The 24,831-nt window shown below is 44.7% G+C and overlaps 1 long non-coding RNA gene across 1 annotated transcript; it reads left to right on the top strand.

Annotated features, from left to right (window-relative positions):
- Position 1: 1 nt before the first annotated feature.
- On the top strand, positions 2-1,558 carry LOC146170595 (uncharacterized). Its single transcript, XR_014703176.1, has 3 exons — positions 2-92; positions 853-974; positions 1,011-1,558. It is a non-coding gene; the product is annotated as an uncharacterized LOC146170595 (long non-coding RNA).
- Positions 1,559-24,831: the final 23,273 nt, after the last annotated feature.

Below are 24,831 nucleotides of genomic sequence, written 5' to 3'. Positions count from 1 at the left end.
GCGGTTGTGTGCTCGTGCCTCGCCGCGCTTGTGCGGCACAGACCTCTTGTGGGCTGCTGCGCGGAACGACAGCGGTTTGGAACGATGGCAAGGTGAGCAACGTTTTTTGCTTAACTACGCTGCATTTCAAGCAGTTTACACTGGCCATGCCGGCCGGGACTTTGTTGTCAAACTGTGCAGTATTTCAGGCAGTTTAGCTCAGTACGGCGGCGACTGCGCTTCACAAAGTCGCAAGTGAAGGGCAAGCTAACAGGCATGACAAGGCGTGCTGACCGCCGCGGTGACGTGACATGGCGATTTTGCGAACGGCTAGTTTTGCCTGGCGTCGCGTTTAACAGGGCAACCGCAAGGTGTGAAATGTTTCATTCTTGTGAAACTGCGAGACATTTCGGGCAGTTTAGCTCAGCACGGTGTTCTGCGCTTCACAAAGTCGCGTATGAAGAAAAGCCAACATGGCGTGCCCGCCGGCCGCGGTTTTGCGAACAACTAGTTTTGCGTGGTGTCGCGTTGCATGTAACGTGACAACGTTAAAGTGAGAAATGTTTTATAATGCAGCAAGCTTCATTGCTCTAGCTGTTCAGTGCTCTTGAGGAATGTTGTTAATTTAGTGGCTGTTATTTCACTCACTGTAGAAATGCATTTTCAGATAGGTTCGGTTAGCCTGCATTTCCTGACCTCTACGTTGCAACAGTAGCTTTTGTATCAATTTTACGAATCACAGCTTTTCTGTTCTGGACCATAACTGCTGCTCACCAAGTCTTCAGTACGCACCCACATGCAATTTTGTGCATGGTGCAGTGGCCTTATATTTCATTGCAACCTTCTGCATCATGTTCATTCCTTTTCCAACAGCACTGAATGGACCCACGGACTGCAGCCGAAGCGCGGCAGATGCGACGAGTGAACGGAGTGGCATTTCCCCCAAGTGTCAGTACTTCTCTCCGCCCTGAACAATACAAGTTACCCTTTCTAAGGTAGCCGGCTGAACAATACAAGTTACCCTTTCTAAGGTAGCCGGGACTGAGACTGTGTAGTTTATGTATAATGCCTGTTTTGTTACATATCATTTGCCATATTTTGGAAATAAACGTTATGCTATTTTTTGTCGCTACCGAAGTGCTGTTTCTCGCCTTGTGTATTTTTATTTTTCTGTATTTTGCACATCGCCTTATGTGTGCAAAGTTTTGTCAATGCATCCGCCTACATGTGTTGCGTCTCTTGTATGTTTTATATGCAGCATAATAAATGTTCATTTCACAAAGCACTTGACGTCTTTTCTGCAATACTGTTTTGCAAAGGCTGTGGCGCAGCTGCGTTGATGGCCAATTTAGTGAACTGGGAATCTATTTTTCATGTTGTTATGCATGCTGAACATAAATAGAAACACTAGCAGACCGTGTAAAACCAAAATAATGCGCCAAAAGGGCAGGGAAGGACGCAGCGCATGCTAGTATTCAAATAACGCGCCTTTCAGCAAGACCGGAAGTAGTTGCCGCCGGCCGCTTGGTGCACTACAGTCAAATGGGCCGCGTGGCCCTGTGGGAGTGTCCGCTCTTTACCAATCTCTTTCTCTATGGTTTCGCGGCATTACCCCCCCCCCTTAAAAAAACATCGCCTCGATGTTCCAAAACAAAGCAACTTAAACATAAACCCTGCAAAGTTTAAACACCACAGATTCTTTAACGCGTGTAATATGGCTTCATTCGTACAACATGTACTAATTTCTGGGCATGCGCGTCGCCGTTGTAATGCTGACGTTCCGTCGGGAATGACTTCATAGTCCAGTGGTACGGCGCGGCGAATGATTTTGTACGGCCCAAAGTCTCGACGCAACAACTTTTCACTTAGTCCGCGACGGCGAATTGGTGTTCAAATCCACACTTGGTCTCGTGGGTTGTACTTTTTCGTCGTCGTAAGTTGTATCGTCGGCTGTCGGTGCGCTGTTGGTCTTTAATACGCAGACGTGCGAGTCGTCGGGCTTCCTCTGCAATGCTGCAGGTAGGCAGCGACGTCAAGGTTGTCCTCGTTAGTTACGTGCGTCAGCATTGCGTCGAGCTTCGTCGTGGGCTCCCTGCCGTACACATGCTTAAGCGGGGTCGCTCTGGTCGTCTCCAGGACTGCCGTGTTATACGCGAAGATCATGTACGGCAAGATGGCGTCCCAGGTCTTGTGTTCAGCGTCGATGTACATGGCGATCATGTCCGCGATTGTTTTATGCAGGCGCTCCGTAAGGCCATTGGTCTGGGGATGGTACGCAGTTGTTCGTCGATGGCTTGTATGACTGTATTCCAGGATGGCTTGAGTCAACTCTGCCGTAAACGCCGTTCCCCTGTCCGTGATGAGGACTTCTGGGGCGCCATGTCGCAAGAGAATTTGTTCGACAAAAAATTTGGCGACTTCTGCCGCGGTACCATTGGGTAGTGCTTATTCTTCGGCGTAACGGGTAAGGTAGTCAGTGGCCACGATGATAAACTTGTTACCCATAGACGAAGATGGAGAGGGGCAAAGGAGATCCATCCCAACTTGTTGAAAGGGCATGACTGGGGGCGGAATCGGGTTTAGTAGTCCTGCTGGTCTGATCGGCGGCGTCTTGCGTCGTTGGCACTCACGACACGTCTTCACGTAGTGGGCAACTTCGGCAGGCAGTCGCGACCAGTAGTACTTCTCCTGGATTCGATGCAACGTGCGCGCAAATCCGAGGTGGCCTGCTGTGGGCTCATCGTGCAACGCCTGCAGAATTTCCTGCCGGAGCTTTTTAGGCACTACAAGAAGCTGCGCGGTATTGTTGGCTGCGAAGTTCTTCACTAGGAGGCCATTGCTTAACGTGAACGATGATAAATATCGCAAACAAACAAAGATTACGGAACTGATACGCGGTCCAGAATCAGAGTGATAAGTCTGAATGCCGGCGGCTGTTAAACAACAACAAATACAGTTTTGAAGTTTCGCGGCAATATATTTGTCATTGTCCATGACCAATATGCCGCCTCTTTTATCTGCCGGTTTGATGACCACATCTTTCCGTCTGCTAAGCGCCTTCAATGCGTCACGTTCCTTTTTGGAAAGGTTTTACTTCCCTGGTCTCTAGTCCTTATAAGCTCTGATTACGTCGTTCTGGACGGCACTAATGTACGGTACATGTGAGGACAGTTTTCATCGGGGTTTTTTCCCCCTTTCCGCCCCTTTTTTTACCCCGCTTCTTTGATACCCTCCACATTCCACTTCTCGTAAAAACCTTCTTCATGCTTGGCGCTCGCACCTTTTAGCGAAAACCTCAAAGTATTTCAGCATTCTACTGTCCCACATATTTTTTTTCTTTTCTTTCTTTGATGTTCATCTCTCGTCGCGAGTTGCTTACCGCTCTAAGCAGGCTCGAACTCTACTCGTAGATGTCACGTTCTTCTAACCAGCAATGTCCACCTGGTTGTCGCGTTTTTTTTTTTCATCCTGTCGGGCCGCGGGTCGGAGCAAGGGTGGGGAGGGTAACAGACGCAGCAGAGAAAAAGAACAAACCTTCAAAAACAAGGCCTTGACCATTGATAGTTGACCACTTCTCCCAAAAACCACCTTCACGCTTGGCGCTACCATCTTTTAGTGAGAACGGAAAAAGATTTCTCACCATCTGCAGCAAACACGTTCCCCCACCTGTGATTTTTTTTCCCGAGGTTGTTCAGCGGCTGCCTGTATTGTATACAGATGACTCCCGGCAGCCGTTGCCTTGGGTGGATGAGCCTTTGGGACTAGCCTGCTCTTATGCAATTTTATCGATCTCCCTGCCCCTTTCAGTTACGTCACCGGGTGTTGATGTAGTTGATATAAATACAGAAAAACGCTTAGCATAAGCACTCACATTTGGTTTCTGTTTCAGCGCCTGTATTTTGATGGAGTAAGGAGGAAGAATGGAAAAAAGTGTGACTCAGGTGTTTTAACATGCTGTTGAAACGAGTTATACGGATCTTTGTTGGCCGTGTAATGTCTCTGCTCTTCGCTAGGCAGTCAAGGCTAGCCATGGCTTTCTTTCCCAGAAGCAGGCGTTTCCTAATTTCATGGCTGCAGTCTCCTTCCGGGGTAATCTTGGAGCTCAAGAAGAGAAAATCTGTCACAGATTCCACTTCTTGCCCCTTGATGCTCTAGGACTTGATAGGGCAAGACGCCATGATCTTTGTCTTTTTATTGTTCGGTTTAAGCCCAAACTTCTCACTCTCTTCTTTTACGCGCATCAGAAGTCTCTTGAGTTCCACTTCACTTTCTGCCATTAAAGTGGTATCGTCCGCATATCTGAGGTTGTTGATACGTTTTCCAGCATCTTCACTCCAGCTGAAGACTCGTACAGACCGGCCTTTCTCGTGATGCACTCAGCATATAGGTTAAATTGGCAGGGCGACAGTATGCAGCCTTGTCTCACTCCTTTCTTAATCGGAAACCAATCAGTAAGACCATGCCCAGTTCTGACTGTGGCGCCTTGCCCTTCATACAGGTTCCTGAGGAGACAGATGAGGTGAATTGGAACTCCCATCTCTTGGAGAACTTGCCACAATCTGCTGTGATCTACGCAGTCAAACGCTTTCGCATAATCAATAAAGCAGAAGTAGGTGGGTTTCTGGAAATCTCTTGCTTTTTCCACTTTTCTGCGAAGGTTCCTAGTTCCTCTGCCCTTGTGACACCCAGCTTGCACGTCCGGGAGCTCCCGATCCACATACTGCTGCAGCCTACCTTGCAGGATTTTCAACATCACCTTGCTAGCATGCGAAATAAGCGCGATCGTGCGGTAGTTGGAACAATCTTTGGCACTTCCTATTTTTGGGATGGGAATGTAAACTGACCTCCTCCAATCTTGTGGCCACTGCAGGGTTGTCCAAATTTGCTGCCATCATGAATACTTTAACAGCGTCGTCATGGTTAAGGTTTCGAAGCAACTCAGCTGGAATGCCATCAATGCCGCTAGCTTTGTTCTTAGCAAGGCTGGCTAAGGCCCATTCTACTTCACTATTCAGGATGCCCGGCTCGACTGTGCGGACTGTTGCTTACGCTGTGATGCCGACGTTGAGCCATTTATCGGAGTCCGGTAGTGTATATAGATGGTATACCGTCAACCTGACGAGACTGAGGCCTAGTTGAACTTGGGTCCAGTCTTTCACGGCTTGGACTGACTGAGATTGCTTTTGCCGCTTGTATTCACAGATTTCCCGCTTCGCGCCTAAGTTCAGCTCCATTCGTTTGCGCTTAACTCCAACTATGCCAAAAGTCAGACTAAAGTCGAGAGTTACAGGCTCCTGCTTCTTTGCACTCATTTTCCCTAGTTAAACTTCTTGATTTTCCATTCTTCTGATTCTCTTTCTTGCTTTGTACTGTTTTTGTATGGAAGCGAGGGAGTCTAGTTGGCAGGCTACTATACAGAGGGCTATCAAACAGCCCTTTCCTGTGCCGTTTGTATGTGTTCCTATGAAACAAACACTGTAAGCTGAAGTACAGTTTAAAACGACGGCTAGCCGACTACGAAGAGCTCAATCCTTGTCAAGGCCGCATCGTTGACTCAAGGCGAAGCCGACATGCGGATCGCTGTGGTGCAAAATGTGGTAGTTCGGCAGCGCAACAGTGACGAAAACCAGGAGCATGAGAAGGACAGGCGTCCAGGACGGGACGCCCGGTCCTGTTTGCGTGGTCGTCGCGTTTCTTTTGTCGCTCTACTTCCTTAGTGTGTCTTTACCCTGACCGAAACGGCTTCATAGAACATGCTTTGTGTTCTGGGCTAGAAAAACTTCAGTTCCCACCCCCAATTTCGGCGCTTGTCTATCTTCTTATTGTTTCTTTCTTACGTTTTTACCGGCTTCTCTTCTGTTCACGTTCAGCAGAATTTATTGCAACCACATGTTGCTGTTTTCCCGACTGCGGCCACTAGTTGCGGCGCTGCCGCTGCACCCATAAATCTCCCGGTTGCCTCATTTTGGGGTCTTTCTCAGTCAGCTGACCTTCGGTTTGCTGTGTACAATCCCTGTCAACCACACAACCTTTCTCCTCCTCTTCCCTTCCTTTCCGCTCTTGCCCCCCCCCCCCCCCCGTCCCCCTTCCCTCCTAAAACGACGACACGCCCGATTTGGTTCTTTCCAACTCCACAGGACTCGTTCAGGCATCCTACCGTATCGGCTGTCGCATTGGTTCCCGACATGCGCACCCTTCATAAACTTGCGTTCAGACTCCCCTGCTTTTTTCAAACAATGTCCATATTAACGAGACAAAAATACATGGGCCGAATAGGCTGTGTGCATTCATCCCATCTACATTGTTCAGAGAGCGAGTTTCTATATTAACGTGACATAAAAACTTTGAAAAATCTTCGGCCCCAGAAAAATTGTCCATTATTCGGGTCCTCCATATAAACGGATGTCATATTAACGGGGCACAAGTTTTCCATAACAGCCACTTATGAAATGACTTGTGAAGACTAAATCCCCAACAAAACAAAAAAAGAGGAAAAGACAGGAAAACACCAATTAATCATAAAACTAAGCCAACGCCGAATAAACCTTCAGAAAATTTCTAAGAGGAATGCTGTTTATGTTATGAGGTCCAAACCTGCCACTCCGGGGGGTTAGTTTATAATTCTGTGATCCCGTGGCGTACTGCAAGAATTGGCGAAATTGCTTCTTTGAACACCTCGCTTACATTAAAAAATTACAACTGTCGGAACTGCTAGGAAAAAGGGTTTCATTTCATTTCATTTCATTTTATTACCCTCAAGCGCATACGCATTACAGAGGGGAGTGGTACATCATATATGATAGAAAGCATAGAACACTAAATGAACAAAACATAACAAAGGCTAAACGAACAAGGGAATACAGAACAACGAAAACAATCTTACAATAAAGAAAGTTATACAAGCGGAATAAATTGAAAACAATCATAAGCGGTGAGAGAACAGCATTATACAGCGAAAAGAACAGCAGCACTGGGAGCAAACAAGCATGAAAAACTAAAAACGGAAATAAGATAATAGTCAGGGGGGAAAAAAGTGTCACGGATCAGCTTCAAGATATTGCATCAGTGATGAGTGAAATGAATCGTGATCTTGGATTAATGCGATATCGGGCGGAAGGCGATTCCACTCTACTGACGTACGAGGTAGAAAGGAATGAAAAAGGGCATTAGTATTGCAAGTTATGACATTTACTTTGTAAGCATGATCAACGCGGGAGGAGCGATACGATGGCTGCGAAATGAAAGTATGCCTCAATTCGTTATGATGATAAATTTTGTGAAAAAGGCTAAGACGTGAAATTTTCCTTCTAAGCTCGAGAGATGGCAAAGATAACGTTAGTTTCATTGAAGTTATGCTGCTAGTGCGACTGTAATTGGAAAGAATGAAACGCGCTGAATTATTTTGAACCATCTCAAGTGAGGATTTCAAGTTCGTGAAACCGGGATCCCAGATTGCAGAAGCATATTCAATCTTTGAACGTACCAATGCTTTGTACATAGTCATTTTAGTCGAAACAGGTGCCTTCGAAAAGTTACGGCGCAAATACCCAAGCATGCGGTTACTGTTGTTAATAATGTAATCAATATGTTGCTTCCAGCTGAGGTCATTAGTAATATGCACACCCAAATATTTGTACGAAGTTACAGTATCTAAAGGAGTGTTATTCAATACATAGCAAGCAGGGGGGAAATTACTGCGCGACACTCGCATAGCTTTACATTTTTTAACATTTAGGTCCATACACCATGTGCTGCACCATTTAGTTATATTATTGAGGTCAGATTGTATAGCAGAAACATCGGCGGGTTCAGCAATCTCGCGATAAATAACACAGTCATCGGCAAATAAGTGAATAGGGGAAGTCACACAGTTAGGAAGGTCATTAATATAAACTAAAAAAAGAAGAGGGCCCAAAACGGACCCTTGTGGTACACCTGACGTAAGAGGTGTTGACGGTGAATTATTATTGTTACCAAAGACATGCTGTGATCGACCGATGAGGAAAACTTCGACCCAGGTAAGAAGATGTCTGTCAATATTAAGACACTTGAGTTTAAGTAGTAAAAGATGATGGTTTATTTTGTCAAAGGCCTTAGAAAAATCCAAGAAGATACAATCAGCCAAGGAACGGTTGTCAATAAGGGTTAGCATGGAATTTGTGAAACAAAGTAGCTGTGTCTCGCATGAGTGATTTCCTGAAGCCATGTTGCGCTGGATTGAAAAAAAGGATCGAGTCAAGAAAACTAGCTAGGTGTGAGCAAATGACATGTTCAAGAATTTTACATGGTATGGTAGTAAGAGATATGGGGCGATAATTAAGGGGAGATTGCTTGTTACCGGATTTATGAAGTGGAATCACCTTCGCCTGCTTCCAATGTACAGGAATAGCGCCAGTATCTAAAGATTGTTGAAATAATTTTGCCAAAAGGACAGAGGAGTACATGTTTGTTTCTTTAAGGAATCTTGCATTTATATTGTCAACACCTGAGGAACATGAAGGTTTTAGTGTTTCAATTAGCTTTGCAATCCCGTCGGCATCTATTGATATTGGATGCGTAATCGTATAGCCCGAAAACGAATGTGTAGGCAATTGAAGATTAGTTGCAGATGAAAAGTTCAGTGTGAACATATTGTTTAAAATCGATGCGCACTCCTTGCTAGGCACAGGTAAGTCGTTCTGGTCAAGTAAAGAAATCTCTGAGTTGCTCTGGGAGTTAGTTACGATGTTCCAAAATTTGCTAGGGTTATTAGTGAGCAAGGATGGTAGAGTGTATTTCAAAAAAGTAGATTTTGCAGAAGCGACAGCTTGAGAGTAGGTGTGAGATGCATTAGTGTATGCTTGCCAGCGTGACGCAGTCTGCTGCAGTTCTGCTGCCCGAAATAAGCGTTTTTTTCTGTTCGAAAGTCGATTTAGGTACGGATTATACCATGGCGAATGTCTATGTACTGTTAGTATTTTCTTGGGAATGTAAGCCTCAGTTAGATATGAAATTTTATTGACGAACAGGTCCCAGTTCTCTTGGACAGAACGATGTTCAAAACCACTAAGATAGTTGTCAAGGAAGAGCGAAAGTTCTCTATTTATCTCTTCAAAGTTTGCCTTTTTGTAATCAAATATAATCTTGCGTTTTTTCGTAGCTGAAGACGCGGTAAAGTTTAGGTCGAAATGAAGTAAAGAATGATCACTGAGTCCCGGCATGAAAATTATTGGGCCTATCATATCAAGGTTAGTGGTGAGGATCAGGTCAAGAATGTTAGCAGAACTGCCGATAACACGCGTTGGGCCATCAACAACCTGATCAAAATTGAAAAGGGAGCACATATCGAGAAAAGCTTGACAATTCGAAGAATATGGTGTGCAGGTAGGCGGTGTCGATGTCCAGTTTATTGATGGATAATTGAAATCGCCTAGAAGAAATACCGGGGATGCTGGATAACGAAGGACGACGGTGTTAACCGCGTCATGCAATTCATTCACGAATGTGATGTCTGCATTAGGTGGACGATAACAGACGCCAATGATGTGTACTCTGTTGTTTAAAATGACGCCGCACCAGACAGATTCTATGTTGCATGAAACATTAATTCTGAACGATGATAGGTTTTTAGAAACTGCAAGCAGGGTTCCACCCCCTTGTCTTCCATCTCTGTCACAACGATAGACATTGAAAGGCTTGGTGTGAGTAAAAATTTCGCTGTCGCTTACACGAGCACTTAACCAAGTTTCAGTGAGCGCCACCAGGTCGGCATCGCACGAATTGATAGCTGCGATGATATCATCTCTTTTGCCTAAAATCCTCCGGATATTACTATAAAGGACTGATATAGGGCGCCGATGACCACTACACCTGGCTAAGTGTTATGAAACATTACGCGTGGGACTTGAATTCGAAATGTCTCCCATCTCGCATGCGCGAGCAGCATTGGATGTAGAGGGTCGAGCGCGTGCAGATGAATCATCGGATGGGCTGCTACGAGAAGGAGAATGATAACGCAGCCGGGGCAGCTCAATGAAACTGTCTGTTCTAGGGTCATAAACATATTGCCTTTTATTTACAGTTAGTTTGTCGTAGCGAAGCCTAAAGGATGGTGAACCAGGCAAAGATTTTGCGAAAGCAGTTAACCTTTTGCGAGCGAGCCTAGTTGCTGCGCAGTAGTCTTCAGAAACTGAAATGTCATTTAATTGTTTTCAGCTCATCACGATGTGACATCACTTCTTCTTTCGCTTTAAAGTGCGAAAATTTTATTATCACTGGTCGGCATTTTTCTTGAACAAAAGGGCCACCAAGGCGGTGGGCTCGTTCTATTTTGTCTGGTTTAAATTCTGACCCAAAACTGGATGAAAAGCAAACTAATAACGTTTTTTTCTGTGTCATTCCACGTTTCATTGCTATCGGGTACGCCATAAAATATTAAATTATTTCTGCGAGATCTGTCTTCCAGATGATTGATGCGGGAAAGAAGCTCATTATTCTGTTGCGCCAAGTCATTAATGGTGTCGTTTGTTAACAGAAGTTCTCCTTCGAGACTACTAACCATGCTGACTTCTGTTTCAACAGAAGCGAGTCGAGTATCAATATTAGACAGCCGCTTTGCTAAACATTCCTGATTGGCTTTTACGTCATTCACAGCCTGCGTGAACATGGCTTGGACCTCCGCTGACGCCTCACAGGCGGTTTTAATAAAGGACAACGCAGCCATGACTTCATTATGACGATGGGCGCACGACGTGTCGTCTTCATCAGCTACTTGGGTCTGCCGCTCTGTAGTTTGCTTGCGATTAGGCCCGGGGTTTAGCTCAACGTCACCCGAACATAGCAACAACATAAGCAACACCTCCTTGCAGTCACAACACACGTCATAGAGCACTTGTGGGCACGGAAGCAGCAGTAAAAACGATTTGATGTTTTCCTAGCATGTAGAGAACACGATTGACCAACCTGGATAACGTGAAGACGACGATCGTTAGCCATGTGCTCTATCATGCTGCTTCCATGCCCACTGACGTGTCGCGGCTGGCTGTTGGCTTTTAAGGCAGGCGTGGATGATGTTCCTGTTGATGCGGCTGAACCGATGAACAAGGATTCCGATCCAACGAAGGCAGCGCCTGGGTTCGAAGAAAGGTCGCACACCTGAACACGGCATGGCTGCAGGCAGGTAGCGACGTACGGGTCCGGTGCACTTCTGGCCAGGCATGGTAGAAGCCAAGCCAAAACCTGGATAACGTGAAGACGACGATCGTTAGCCATGTGCTCTATCGTGCTGCTTCCATGCCAAACGTGAACCGCTTTGCTTCCGCGAACATCGGCTCGTCCGTCAAATTTCGCCGGAGCAAAATGTCCAACTCGCAACCACCTAAAAAAAAGAACACGTACACACGATATAAATACGTGTACGTCCGAACCGAATACTGGATGCCATTTCGCCAACAATTCTGAGACGAGCTTCTTTCTGGTATTCACTTGTTTTCCTTCGACGACTGAACTAATCAGTTGAACAGTGGTGTCTCCGAAGCAGCTTCCCCGCATGCACCGTAGGTGAATCTAGAGAAACCGTTTCCCCGTTAGTGTCGTATAGTTACAGCACATAAACGTAAAATAAAGACAAGAACAACAGAAAGGAGACGAGCAAGCAGCCCGGAGGGACCGCGCCCCCCGCTGTGCACGCGCTCTTCCCTTCACCCTCCGCCTGTAGGCATCTGGTTTTGCTCATGCGGTGAATGCCGAACTGTCACCAATACACACCAAAAGGTAGTGGCGTATGTGTGCCAGCTCCGCATTCAGAGAGTAGATCGCGCTTTCCAATACTTGCAAAAGAAAAAGAAAAAACTAAATGACCGCACGGGTAAGTGGAAAGGAGGGTTGTGCTATGCGCCTCTGAAAAGATGCCAAAGAAAGAGCCTAATGTGAGGGAAGAAGCCTGTTCTCTTTTCGGCAGTGTACGAACTTAATTGACATACAAGAAAATATATATATATAAATAAATACCATGTTGCCGAAAGTAATAACCAATATCGCACAATAAAAACAAAAGAGAACTGCTCTTCCCAGAGCGTATGAAAAGTTTGAGACATCGACTTAATACTGCATTCCTCAGTGCTAGCATGTAATTGGCTTCATATCACGTACATCTAAATTGGTTTTTAAAGAAAAAAACAAATACCTGAAAGAATTATTCCGACATATGGCCACAACAATTTTCATCCTATTGATTTGTGCGTCTCGAGCAGACTGGAGCACAAAACAGGCATGTTCACTTCGCCACACCAATTCGTCCGTCTAGACACCAAAAAGTCGAGCCGGAAACCATCTCAATACTTTTTAGCTCATAAAAACATGTAGGAGAACGCTTTTCAAATTTCGTTTTCTGCTCCTGAATAAGTTAAGAATCCCTTAGTCTCCTCCTTCCCCCTGCATTGCTTGATTTCACTAGAATTTGAGAGAGAAATAAAGGGCCCTAGCGGAGCGAAATCATTTTTTTTTCATTGCGCTGTACTGCATACAGGCCCCATATATTTTTTGTCTCTTCTATCTCAGCATATGGTTAACATGCGCAGGCTTTTTCCTGTTTACCAGTTGCGTCTTATAAGCTGTGCCGTCCATTTCATCCTGTTGCATGTTTTACCGCTACACTAGCACCATCACCTTTAAATCTGTTAGAAGAAACAAGCAGCACAAGACCAAAGAGAGGTTGTTCGTGAGAATACAAGAATATAAATTTACAGGACAGGAATATAAAACGATAACGTACAATTCGAAAGGGAGGACTTCGATAAAATGCACAGATGGTAGTGTGCCGGTTTTTCTGATTTGTGCATGTTTTTTTTTTTATCTGTCAGTATCACGTCCTCTAACAATTTCGCTGCACCATTTCCTGTTAAGTTTCCGTGCAATGTACAGCGGGGTCCTTTATCGAATTTAAGGCAGCAGCCGTGACGTTATCGCCTGGAAACGGGAATGCACAAGACACAGTTCTGGTCCGCGCCGTCTGCGCAAAGATAATTTGCTTCACTTTTTAGTTTGCTGGTTTCCTTGCGGCATCGGACAAAAGCACCGCTGGTCAACGTGAGTTATGTCTTTCCGCTCTCCTGGGTGTTTGAGCCTGCGGCGAGCATCGGCACAAACAAGTCAGAGGAAACGGGGGTGGCAGGCGGGGGGCATGAGGAGTTCGTGAAGTAAAAAAAAAATCTCCTTCCTAGTAGACCAGAGGGAAGTGTACTCGGGCTTCGGACATTACGGTGGAATGCCGAAAGCTGGGCAGGGGCTGCGGCATTCGGTCGTCCGATTGGGGGGTAACCAAACACCGAGAGTCGGCGGGCACACCGCGGCAGTATGCTCGAGCTCCGCGTCAAAAGGGGCGCTCTTCGAAGACAGCCGCGGCAACAGCCAAAAGCCTGGACCTCACTATTTCGACGTCACACAATGACGACCTCACTCAACCTCAAACTCACGCGTGAGTTTGAGGTTCAATTTGGTGACCGCACACAAAAAATTTCTAGCTGTCACCGACCTCACCTCGACCTCACCTCAACCTCACCTCACTCCGTGAGGTTGAGGTCATTTTGAGGTTCAGGTCCATCTCATGAGGCCGAAACCTCAAGAGGTTGTCCACCTCTGCTTAGGAGACACCCTCAAAGATCCGGAAGACGGCGATGCGCATGTGACGCCTTTGTTGCCACTGCGCAGAAACTTTGCTCTCCAGTAGAATGCGACAGCGTAGTAGGTACATTAAGCTTAGGACTAAGTTTTTTTTTTCATAGTTTCTAGCGACCCTATTATTCTACGACGCGCATCACCAAATGTGGCGGTAGAGACAGAAAAGAAGGGTGTACGACTGAAAACCGGCCGAGAAACTGGGGTAATCAACTTCAAAACAACTCCCTTCTCTTTCCTTCGCAGCATTCCCCGTCCTCGAGCAAAGTGGTTGCAGTCGGAGTGGTTGCCCGCGCCGACCATTAACGCGCGTTATAGGTGTTCACTCAACGACGGAATGGACAGGAGCGAGGACGGTTGTTGGTCACTTTGCTTACTGGCGCCAACCGATTTCCTTTCGGCTTCTGCGGTGGCTTATTCGCCCTTGCGGACTGCATGATTTCGATGGCCTTTTCTAGATTTAGGTGTATGCTGCAAGTGCCCCCCCCCCATTTCTCTCCTCAAATATGTGTGCACAACACTAACCTTGGTTTAAGATACGTTGTTCCTATGCTATGCTCAGAAGGTTAAATAAAGATCAGGCTTCCGAGATAGCACAGCTTTTGCCACTTTGGTCGTGAAGGAGAGCTTTGGCTTTAAAAGAAAACAGTCCACGGCTCTCCTCCTCCTAAGCAGCAATATGTACTTAGCAAAACCCCCCTACTGAAAAAGACCCATATGATTTTCATATAGGCCACATATGAATTCTTATAGGCCACATATGAATTCATATAGGCCACATATCGATTCATATGGGGTCAAATTCACACCATATGGGGCATATAGGACTAGGCGCCGTTTATATGGGCAAGTGGTATGAGGCCATATGTGCCCCATATTGTGCCCATATTGTGCCCATATCCATATGCATTGCAGGACATATGGATCATATGGGCACTGGGCATATGGGTGCAGAGTTCATATGGGCGCCCATATATCAACCAAACTTTGATTGTCAATGGTTCATTTGTCGAATTATGTTGAATATGTACATCACCTGGGCATCCATATGTAAACAACACAGTACCTTTAACTATGCCAAGATGTCGAAATCACTCAACTCTTATCAAAACATATATACTACACAGTGATGGTACAATTTATCACTCCCCACCAGGGCGCTGTTACATAAAGAAAAAGTGAAGCAATTAATAATAAAGTATATAGTTACAGGCGCGATTGCTTAATCGTACAATACTAAAATGCATTCTTGAATAGAGGGTGCTTTTGGATGCTTGACAATGGCCAAAAGTAGTTACATTCTGCTTATGTGCATGGAACAATTAAATGGCTTGAAGGAAGCTGTTCATTTGATGTAATAAAGTAGGTCATTGCACTTTATGTGCCATCATCACAACAATATACATAACAAAATTTCAATAATCCAATTCCTTTCTTAGATCAAGAGAAATATTCGGTTTCCACAACGACACGTAATCATTAAAAGCAGAAAAAAGAAAGATCAGCCTCCCCCCTCCCCCTCACAAATTTTTTCGTGTTGTCATGCACCGCCAGCTTGTCCCTCTCCCATCGCCTTCATCCCCTGCATACCACGCTGCTTCCTTCGTTTTGCCTATTTATTTTTTTCGTTAGAGGTCAGTACCCATGCTGCAGCTGCTTAATTGTTAAAGCCCTCCCCACCGCTCTCCCCTAGCTCGCATCCGATGCTCTCTAAACTTGAAACTTCTGGTGGTTTATTCTTTTTTTATTTTTTTTTAATTCCAAGAAACGCGATGATTGGGAGACGGCTCGACATCTGTACCGGTGACGAAGGGCTTGTTGAGAAGAAGCAAGGAGGGACGAGTACAGGAAAGGGGAAGTGGGTTTAAAGGGGTAGGAAGTGGGGGGGGAGAGGTTTAAAAGCCTATTTGAGTCATGAGTCAAGGTGCCGGCAGGTACAGGCAGGTACAGGTGTGCGGTAGCAACGGTGCTCGCTGGGGACATTGAAATCAACCCCCCCCCCCCCTCCCCCATTTTTCGTGTTGTGCAGGTACCGCCAGCTTGTCCCTCTCCCATCGCCTTCAACCCCTGCATACGATGCTGCTTCCTTCGTTTTGCTGTTTTTTTTTCTCGTTCGAGGTCAGTTCCTTTGCTGCAGCTGCTTAATTGTTAAAGCCCTTCCCACCACTCTCCCCTCGCTCGCATCTGCTCTCTAAACTTGAGACTTAATTCTCCAACCATCACTTCTTAAATTCCTACTGCTCGACTCCGGCGCGGGTGACGCAGGGCTTGTTGAGAAGAAGCAAGGAGGGACGAATAAAGAAGAGAGCGAGTAAGGTTTAAAGGGGTAGGAAGGGGAGGGGGGGTGGGGGGGGGGAGATTTAAAAAGCCTATATTGAGTCAAGGTGCGGGCAGGTTCAGGTGTGCGGTAGCAGCTGTGCTCGCTGGAGTGATCTTTTTTTTTTTTTTTTTCTGCGTTGTGGCTAGCTCGTACGGTTCACGTGGTTCGGGGTCATCTAACTGAAGAAGTCGCTTTTTTCCGATACTTGGTCTCGGTCTCCAGGACGGATGGTTTTGGAAGCTTTTTTTTTTTTTTTTTTTTTTTTTTTTGTCGGAGTCTTCGGAATGTTCGGTTATGGTGTTGCTACTTCTTAAGAAATTCCTTATATACCATTTTTACGTTGCCGCATATTTTTTAGGCACTTGTTTGCCAGTTTGCAGTTGAGGACTAGTATACATGCAGTGTAGACCGCTTATAACGTAGGTCGCGGGACCTCGAACGCTGCGCTGAAAGCGGTACTGCACTTTTTGACCTGAAGCTACACACGCATCTCATTAATAAATGAACAAAACGCAACGCACTAAGTCCTCTGAACACAGATTAGTTTCAGCAAACCGCACGCAGCGCGCGACCGCGTAAATTACCGCGACCGCCGCGCGCGGAACTGTGTATGCTCTAACGCAAGCTCAGTTTCGCAAAGGCGGTGGTGCTAACCTTAGCAGCCACAAACGCAGTGGGCTAAAGCATCCTTGTCTCTTTGAATTCAAACAAATAATATGAGGAGTCTCGGAATAAGGCCTTTTAGTTGGAACAGAAGCTGTGCGGTGAGGGTGATAGAGGAATCCTCATTTAGTGTTTAGTGCACTGTTGTGGCCCCCCACGACATGGTACCTCCTTCACAATAAGCGGTTACGTTATAAGTGGTATCCACTGTATTTTGTAAACAATGGCTTGAGGTCTTTCTCTAGATGGTCTTTGGGAACATATAACCGGCTACGCAATGTTTTTGTTACTCCTTTCTTTCTTTTAGCATACGGGGCGGCGGCACCATCATTATCGTTACTCATTAAAGTTTGCACTGCCGCCCCATAAATAATGCCCCAAACTTTTGAACTGAATCACGTTAAATCTAGAGCTTTTAGCCTAACCGCTATTTTCGGCTGCTTTTACCGGCTCCCACACGCGGCAGCTTCGTTGGCAGCGGAATTCCACAATATGCTTCATCCTATAAACCACCTCATATCTGTACACCTTCATTTTATTCGATGAGTTTAACTTTCCTTCGATATCATGGAATAATATCTTGTCGCAACATTAAGTGACCAGAACATCGAAAGTTCTTGCCTCACATTCGGTTTATCTCAACACGTCACCTCCTAGGCTTGACGAAAGGAGGAAGCTGACCAGACATAGCCTTTCTTCAGTTTTTTTTTTTTTTCCAACTTGACGGCAATGCAATTATTTGGGAAAACTCGCATCATCGGTATTTGCAGATACATGTGCACAAAACATAACGGAATGTTCTATTGACAGACTCTCCGTCTTGTACTTGTTCAACTGAACATTTTTGTTTTTTGTTTTGCAAACCTATGCTATATGATGCATTCTTTTCATCGTATTGTTGTACCAACCTCCACTGCAGCATGGATACTATTAATAATTCGTGAATGAAATAACTGGATTTATTTTATTTGAGCTTGAAAGTAGGCCAGCGCCGCATCATTTCCAATGCCATGAAAGGGATTGCGAATTTGCGATCCAAGGGATTTATTTTGCATTGCAAGGAATGTCTCCTCCAGAGCACCCAGTGGGCTTCTCCCTCACCGTTTGTATATATGGCAATTAAAGTTTCTACCATCACCATGTATCTTTCCTCGCGTCTCCCGGGTTAGGAAAAACTTGTCCAAGCTCTCCGCTTTTTCTTTTCCTCCCTCACTTTTTCGCCGCGTTCTGTCATTCTCTCCACATCTAGTAACTTGCTGCGCTTTCTTGTTTTTCCTCTTTCTACGCGTCTCCGCAGTCCCCCGTGCTCTCTCCACATAGCTCACGCCGAAACGAGTTTTCGCCCTCCGTTAGGAAAAAACTTCGCTCTCCGCTTTTTTTTCTTCACTCTCGCCTTTCCGCCGCATTCTTAAATTCTCTCTCCGGTCTGCTTCCTCTTTTCCCCTCCTCCGCGGCTTGCTCCCGCCGAAACGACTTTTGTTGGTGTAGTGTTACTGCTGCTGGCGCTCGTCCATTTATACCCACGCAGTGTGCTTCGCCGGTGCCTCTGCTGCTTGTGTTGTGAGGGAAGGGAGGACAGCATACAAGATGGGTATAAAGCTATACTGGATGTCTCCTTAAAGATTTTAACCCGGTCACATGCGCTGACTCTGCTAAATGCAAGAGAATCTACTGGAAGGAGACGTTCGACGGTGAGGTACATACAAGAATCCTACCCCCCCCCGGCGACCTTCTGCTTCTTGGATGTAAGTCTGCATGTGTTATAAGTATATTACAATACTGTTTGTCTCGATCGTACTATTACTGCCTGCTGATGTAGCTTCTGTGTAAGTTTGCGGCTCTTATATTATTGTTCGGCAAAAGGTGATGGAGGCGTTGAATAGATTTTGATCGGTGTCGGCCCGCCGTCAACGCTGTGTGTACGGTCAAACACAACCACGCATACGCACCAAAGTACTTATCAATAACGGAAACCTAGTAAGTATGCTCAGAGTAATTGCCTCATCCCCCCCCCCCCCCAAATTCTTCTTGAATAAGGGAATAACGGACAACGAGTACGCATAATCACAGTAATTGCCGCATTCCCCGCCCTTTTATTGGAGCATTCCTGCGTGTGCGCATTCGCGCACTGGCATGAGCGGGCTTTTCATGAGGGCTTGAATAGTGTCTGATAAAAGAACGTGCTCAGTGTACTATGCAACTGCTTGCACGTAATTATTTAACTTGCAGCACTCTGCTGCACTGTGCGTGCGCGGCATATTATAATCGGCGCATATTTTGCGATGTGGAAGTCGCATACAGTTCGACGTGCTGATGGCCGTGGAAACATATTTAGACATTTTTGCTGTCCCGGACGGTGACACGAGCCGCGTGCGTCTTCTCGCAAGCAAACGTTTACGTTGCACGGACGGCGGAGCTTGCCGACTAGAAGTGCGGCCAGCTAGTTTATCTGTTAATTATTTATACTCATATTATCTGACGCTGACCACTGAAAACGTAATAGAATGTGTACATACATTCCATATTCCATTGCAAAGTGCTGTGTAACGTGTCCTTTAGTTAGCAATAAGTTTAGCTCCCATAAATTTCTCTCTCTGCATGCCACGTACATAGGCCAGCACAATTAGCAGACAAATGACAAAAAGGGACCTGCATCTGTTGAGCATTTATTGGTTGCCATTAAAATTTATCCAACCGCGGTCACATTCAGTGTGGTCGTCTGCTACAGCATGTCATCAATATTTAAGGAGGGACAGGGTTTTAGAAAATACAGATATCTTACAGGATGGACGAACGAGGACAATATGTATGTGGGAAAGCAGGAACAGTATTTAACTGAAAGGGAAGAGACATGTCAGAGTAATGAAGCATAGAGCAACATGAAAATACAATGGGTAAGAGGTGCTGAAAGGTATCAGAAAAGGAGTATTGGCACCAGGGATCACTTTCAGAAGGGGAGAGTTGTTCCTGAAGTCGGACCAGCGCTGCTAGAAATAAACCACTGATGCGGCAGTACAGGGTGACATAAAGCGGAGATCATTGAAAGCTTGAGAAGCATAGAATAAATGCTGATAAGAAGGATGGGTACGGAGAATGGGTAAAACCGACGGGCAACGAAGGTATTAACTAAATATTTGTATAGGAAGAGTGCGGACTTGCAGTGGAGGAAGAGAACTAGAAAACTGACCAGTAAGTGTACAGGATTCCAGAAAAGCATATATTGAGCATATTGAATCAATGGTCAAAAATGTAGGGGGAGAGTAATGTAAACTTAATGGGGAAAAAAGGCAATTGTTGGGATATGTAGAGAGCTTGCACTTGGACCACAGTGGCTGCCATTCCAGTATGCAGGCAGAGTGTAACACGTCAGGAGGCATGGCGCACGCGTATAATCAACTTATTGGTCCCTAGCTGCTTCATCCTGCCCAATCGAAGCTGCTGTAGTACTTCAATGCTTCTGGGTTACAACAGTGTGATTCAGTGGGTATGTGTGTAATCTGTGTGCACCAGAAAAGAGCACATGTTTCTAAAAAGTTGGACTATTACTATATTGACACTTACGTATCACTGCATAGACTCTGACGTGGTGCAGTTTTTTTTTACTTGAGAAAAATTCAAAGCCATAGATCCGTTGCGTGAGCACGCTTGCTGACAGTCAATGCACCATTCTCAAAAGGTAACATATATCGAGGCTCTTCAAGCAGTTAGCTTGAAATTTCAATCTTATTCTGCTTGTACGTGATGGGCTATATAATTTGAACTAACGGAATCACTACACCTATGACATTTTCACCGAAACAAGATTTTCGGTCATGCACATTTGCAGCACTGATTGCAATAGCAAAATGTCTCTGATCACCATGCCACTTGTACTGTGGATGCATGTCTTTGCTTTCTCCAGTTTCATATCTGAAATAAAGCAACTTGAGTTCTTCATTACAGTGGTGGCCCATTATTGTAAAGGCGCAGATCAGCATGCACCCAGTGCACCTGCTATAAATGCATTGCTGCTGTTAGGTGATTTTGATACTTCGGCATTGCTTCATGCATTGCTTCATGTCTTTGCAGTCTTGTTGCATTTTTGTTAGCTACTGCAGGAATGAGAAAAAAGGTCCCCTTGAGCAGTGTCCCTCCGGGCCTTTTTTGCAAGTAGTTTGCAAACGCAGCGCAATTCTCCTATGGAAAAACAGATCCTATTGGAATGTCACATCAGTGCATGGGCGATGGCAGGATGTTTTTTTTTTTTTATCTTATGGAGCCAAACTTGCTCATCCCAGTAGGGGGGGGGGTGCATTTGCCCAGGCGCCATGCTGGCAGAGGCACTGATGCCATGAGCCAGCACTTCTGCCAGTCAAATCAAGATCTTGGATTACTATAGATAACACATGTAGGTATTTGTATTGGGGGCAAAACTGTTTGTGGTGATTATTTGATAAAGTAAGTTGGTGAATTTTGCCTTAATGCTTTTATTTGCTCGGAAGCTGCATGGATGCTTGAAGATGGTACTTGCTAATCTATACTTTCTGTATTCTGAAGGTGAAACGCAGTAAAAAAAAAAAAAAAAAAAAACTGCTCCTTCTCGGACAAGACTCCCATGGCCTGAAAGCTCGGGTGATGAGCTTATTGAGAGATGGTTGCTAAGGAAGGAGCAAGAAAATAGCAAGTCCCTGCGAAGAAAGGTCAGAAAGCTGGAGGAGAAGCTGAAATGGTGGAAGATCAAGATAGCCGCCTCCAGGATTTGCTGCACAAGAAATTTGGCAAGTTATAAACACTTTTCTTTTGAAATTTAAGCGAAATGATTTGTTTTTAAGTTTTAAATGCTGCGATGTAAGCGCAGAATTATAAGCATTCTGTTTGATATGTGCTGACAGTAATCTGCATTATATATAGCTGGGTGTACATCTCTGTAACATGCTGTAATAGCCTGTCATTTCCTAACCATTAATTTTAATGTCGTGTTCAATTTCGGACAGGCCAAAATACTATTTGTGCTTGGAGTCTTGTTTCAAACTTTGTTGTCATTTTGTCTGTAGCAAGCAATGTTTTCTAACAAAAATGTCAGAAATCGACAAAAATGTATAGTTACACCGGAAGACATCAGAGACATAGTCGCCGCTGGGCACCATCTGTGTTCACCGAGTACGTGCAGTGAGGGACCTTGAGTGTAGCCAGCAACTTTGGTGAATCAGTGATATTAGCTGTGGGAATAAGTTCTCTATTGGCATCATCGCAGTCAGTTATTACTGTATTTGGTTGAAAAAATCCACTGTGCTAAAAAGCACCACGACTATACACTCTAAACATAGATCATACCTTATAAGCACAACTCTCTCATAACATAAAGAATGTCGCCCATTGTTATGAGATTACAGTGGTTTGTTCTGCACCCTTCAAATTGTCCAGATTTGCCTGTGTACAGAAAAAAATTGATTTGTCCCAAAGTATTGGCCCATTTCAGTTTACTATTAGGCACAGATCATGGCACGTCCCCTGCATGTGCGGTTGTGTATGAGTTCCATTTATCTTGCAGTAAGGTGTTTGTTGGCCAGATTGGGCGATGTATAAATGTATGTCTGAAGGAGCATTTGGAGGCCATATTGTCCGACACTTACTTGCACGTGGCTGTGCATTGCAGGAAATGCAACGAAGGAAAAAATAAGAATGGTAATAAAGATAGAGAAGGCTGCTATCCGCAGTTCTCACAAACTAGCATTCTTTTCCATCATCGAGATAGGCTAACATGAGAACTTAAGAAGGCCTACTGTATCAGGAAAAAAGGTGCTAGATGCATCACCCAGCCTTTGTCTCCCTAGCAGAGTGTGCATTTTTATACCTAGATAAAATTTGAAACGTAATATTTTTTTTTTACTGTCTGGTGGTTCTGCGCAGGTGCATCTGTTTGTTTCTCTGCATATATATCTCGTCTGTTTGTTCAAATAACCGTAGTTGGGAGTCTGCGCTTGTCCTGTTTTTTAAGCGTTTAGACGTAATCTTTTTTAGTGCAGTGGATTTTTTCAACCATGTCTTTATACAAACTCGCTCAACTTTCTACCTTATTACTGTACTTGTATTCACCTTGCAGCTGTTCTAGGCAATATGATTTCTTATTGTAGGCATCGATTTACTTGTGTTCCTGTAGCATATAAACTGTTGTGTCTACATTTTGAAAGTATAATACATGCAGAAATTGTGAGATGAATAAGGGCAGTAACTGCCTTCAATGATACTGATTCACACAGCCTAAAGCCTAAGCCTCTGGTTTGTCCATCCAGCACAAGAGGTGCCGGCAGCATCCAAGATCACTTTGCACATTTGGAGCGAACACAGATGATGCCAAGCAGTGGCACTGTCTCTGTTGTCTTATGGTGTAAATGTAGATGTTGATGTCACTAGAGGGGGCCATATTGCAAGAGACAGTATGAATATCTAAATAGTACTAGGTACTGTTGAAGAATGTGTGCTGCGTTGAAAATTACGTACTCTTACGGTACGCTTCGAAACTACAACTGTCATTGTGTACTAAAAATGCACTCTTTAGTTGTATTTCATATCTTTTTGTACAGAAATTTGTGACAGTTGTGTGTACGGAATAGGATAGAATGTAGCACTGGATAAAGGTGGGGGCTAAGGATGCTGAAGCACAGAACCTTATCTCCGAGGATGTGAAAAGGGAGCCCGAACCACAAAGTATTGAATGTTGAGCGACAGGTATGAAGAGAGAAAATTAGAATGAAGAGATGGGGCCCTCACCTGATCTTACTTTGTTTAGCTTTTGCCTTTGTGAGACCTTGTCGAGCTGCAAAAACAGAAATTCCCCTTCACTCGGGAGGTCTCTTTCTAAAAATAATCCATCACTCTCGTGCCAATCACAGTAATCACACCATGTTTTTTTTTTTAGTTTGGTGTAAGTAAAATGAAATGGGGTATTTACAGAAGTATAATATGGAAGTGATAGGAGGGACTACCAAACTGGGGGGGGGGGGGGGGGTTCATGCACTCTAGCCTAGGGCCCTTATTTCTGTTAATCCGGCTCTGTGAATGCTGCAAGTTGTGATGGCTGAAGATACATCACAGTGAAATTTGCATGGCCTGCTGATCCACCTTCCAATTTTAAAACGTGAAACTGAAACAATTGCAAAAATCAATAAATTTGTGCAATCAGCACTATTAAAACTAATGCTGGATATGTTGCTGGGCTAGTTAGTAGTTGTCGAGCATTATGGTATTGCAGTGCTGGCAGACGAGGACAAAAGGACGAGATACACTTACACAAATGCGCTGAAGTTTCAACATGATTTTGGATGTTTTGATTCGCGCTTTACATTTGACAGAAGGGCATCAACGTGCAAACGCACCTACAAAGTAGATATAATCTCAGTAGCCACATGTTTCTTTTTTCATGAAAAATCTGGAAGAAAAGTTAAAGGCCAGGGCACAAAACCAACATCGCACAAAAAATGCTAACGGGGCCGAAGCCCGAAGTGAAGGTAGCTTTTGATGCAAAAACTCACAAGTGGCAAGTTATCCACATTACCAGTTGTCATGTGGTTGTGGCATTTTTAGAGAGGTGACCACTTTCCAATGGCATTATAGGTTTCCTCCTTTTAAATCAACGACTGTGGCGAAATTTGTCAAATCACACCTTGTCATAGTCAATGCTGCAATTAAAACACCGTTTTTTTTTTAGTTTCCTTTATATTTTTACTTTTGTTCCTGGTGCAGTGTATATTTAAACATTTAGTGTTTTCTGCAAGATATTACATGAAATGAAGAGCTAGAGCAGTAATAGTTGAGTGAATCTGAGAAAGTAGGAACCTGGGTGCAAGCAAAAAAATGAAGACAAGGTAGATGCTTGGGCATGCTGGTTAGACATCGGTGCAGTGCATTTACGCCCAGGCGTCTGTGTCTCCTCTCGTCCTCGTCGTGAATGCGCTGCACCGATAATAAAAAAAAGCATCAAGCTAGGTCAGATGAACTCATTGATGAAGATAAAGTTTATTCATGCTATCAGTAAACTGCAGCTCACTGGCAAAGAGAAAACAGGAACATGCTCATGTCTACTACTCATGACCTCAAGCTTCTGGCACACACACTGACTTAACTTTGCAGGGCATAGACGTGATTGAGCTTGTCTACAAAGCAAAGGAAGTGACATTTTACAGCAGGTTTAAGTCTGTGTTCTCATTGAAGCAATACTGCATAAGAATAAAAGCAAG

Source organism: Amblyomma maculatum, unplaced genomic scaffold (assembly GCF_055883805.1).
Source record: "Amblyomma maculatum isolate TAMU_Amacu unplaced genomic scaffold, ASM5588380v1 scaffold_150, whole genome shotgun sequence".
Classification (NCBI taxonomy): domain Eukaryota; kingdom Metazoa; phylum Arthropoda; class Arachnida; order Ixodida; family Ixodidae; genus Amblyomma; species Amblyomma maculatum.
The sequence above is the reverse complement of the archived record's forward strand: the minus strand, read 5'-3'. Positions and strand labels throughout refer to the sequence as shown.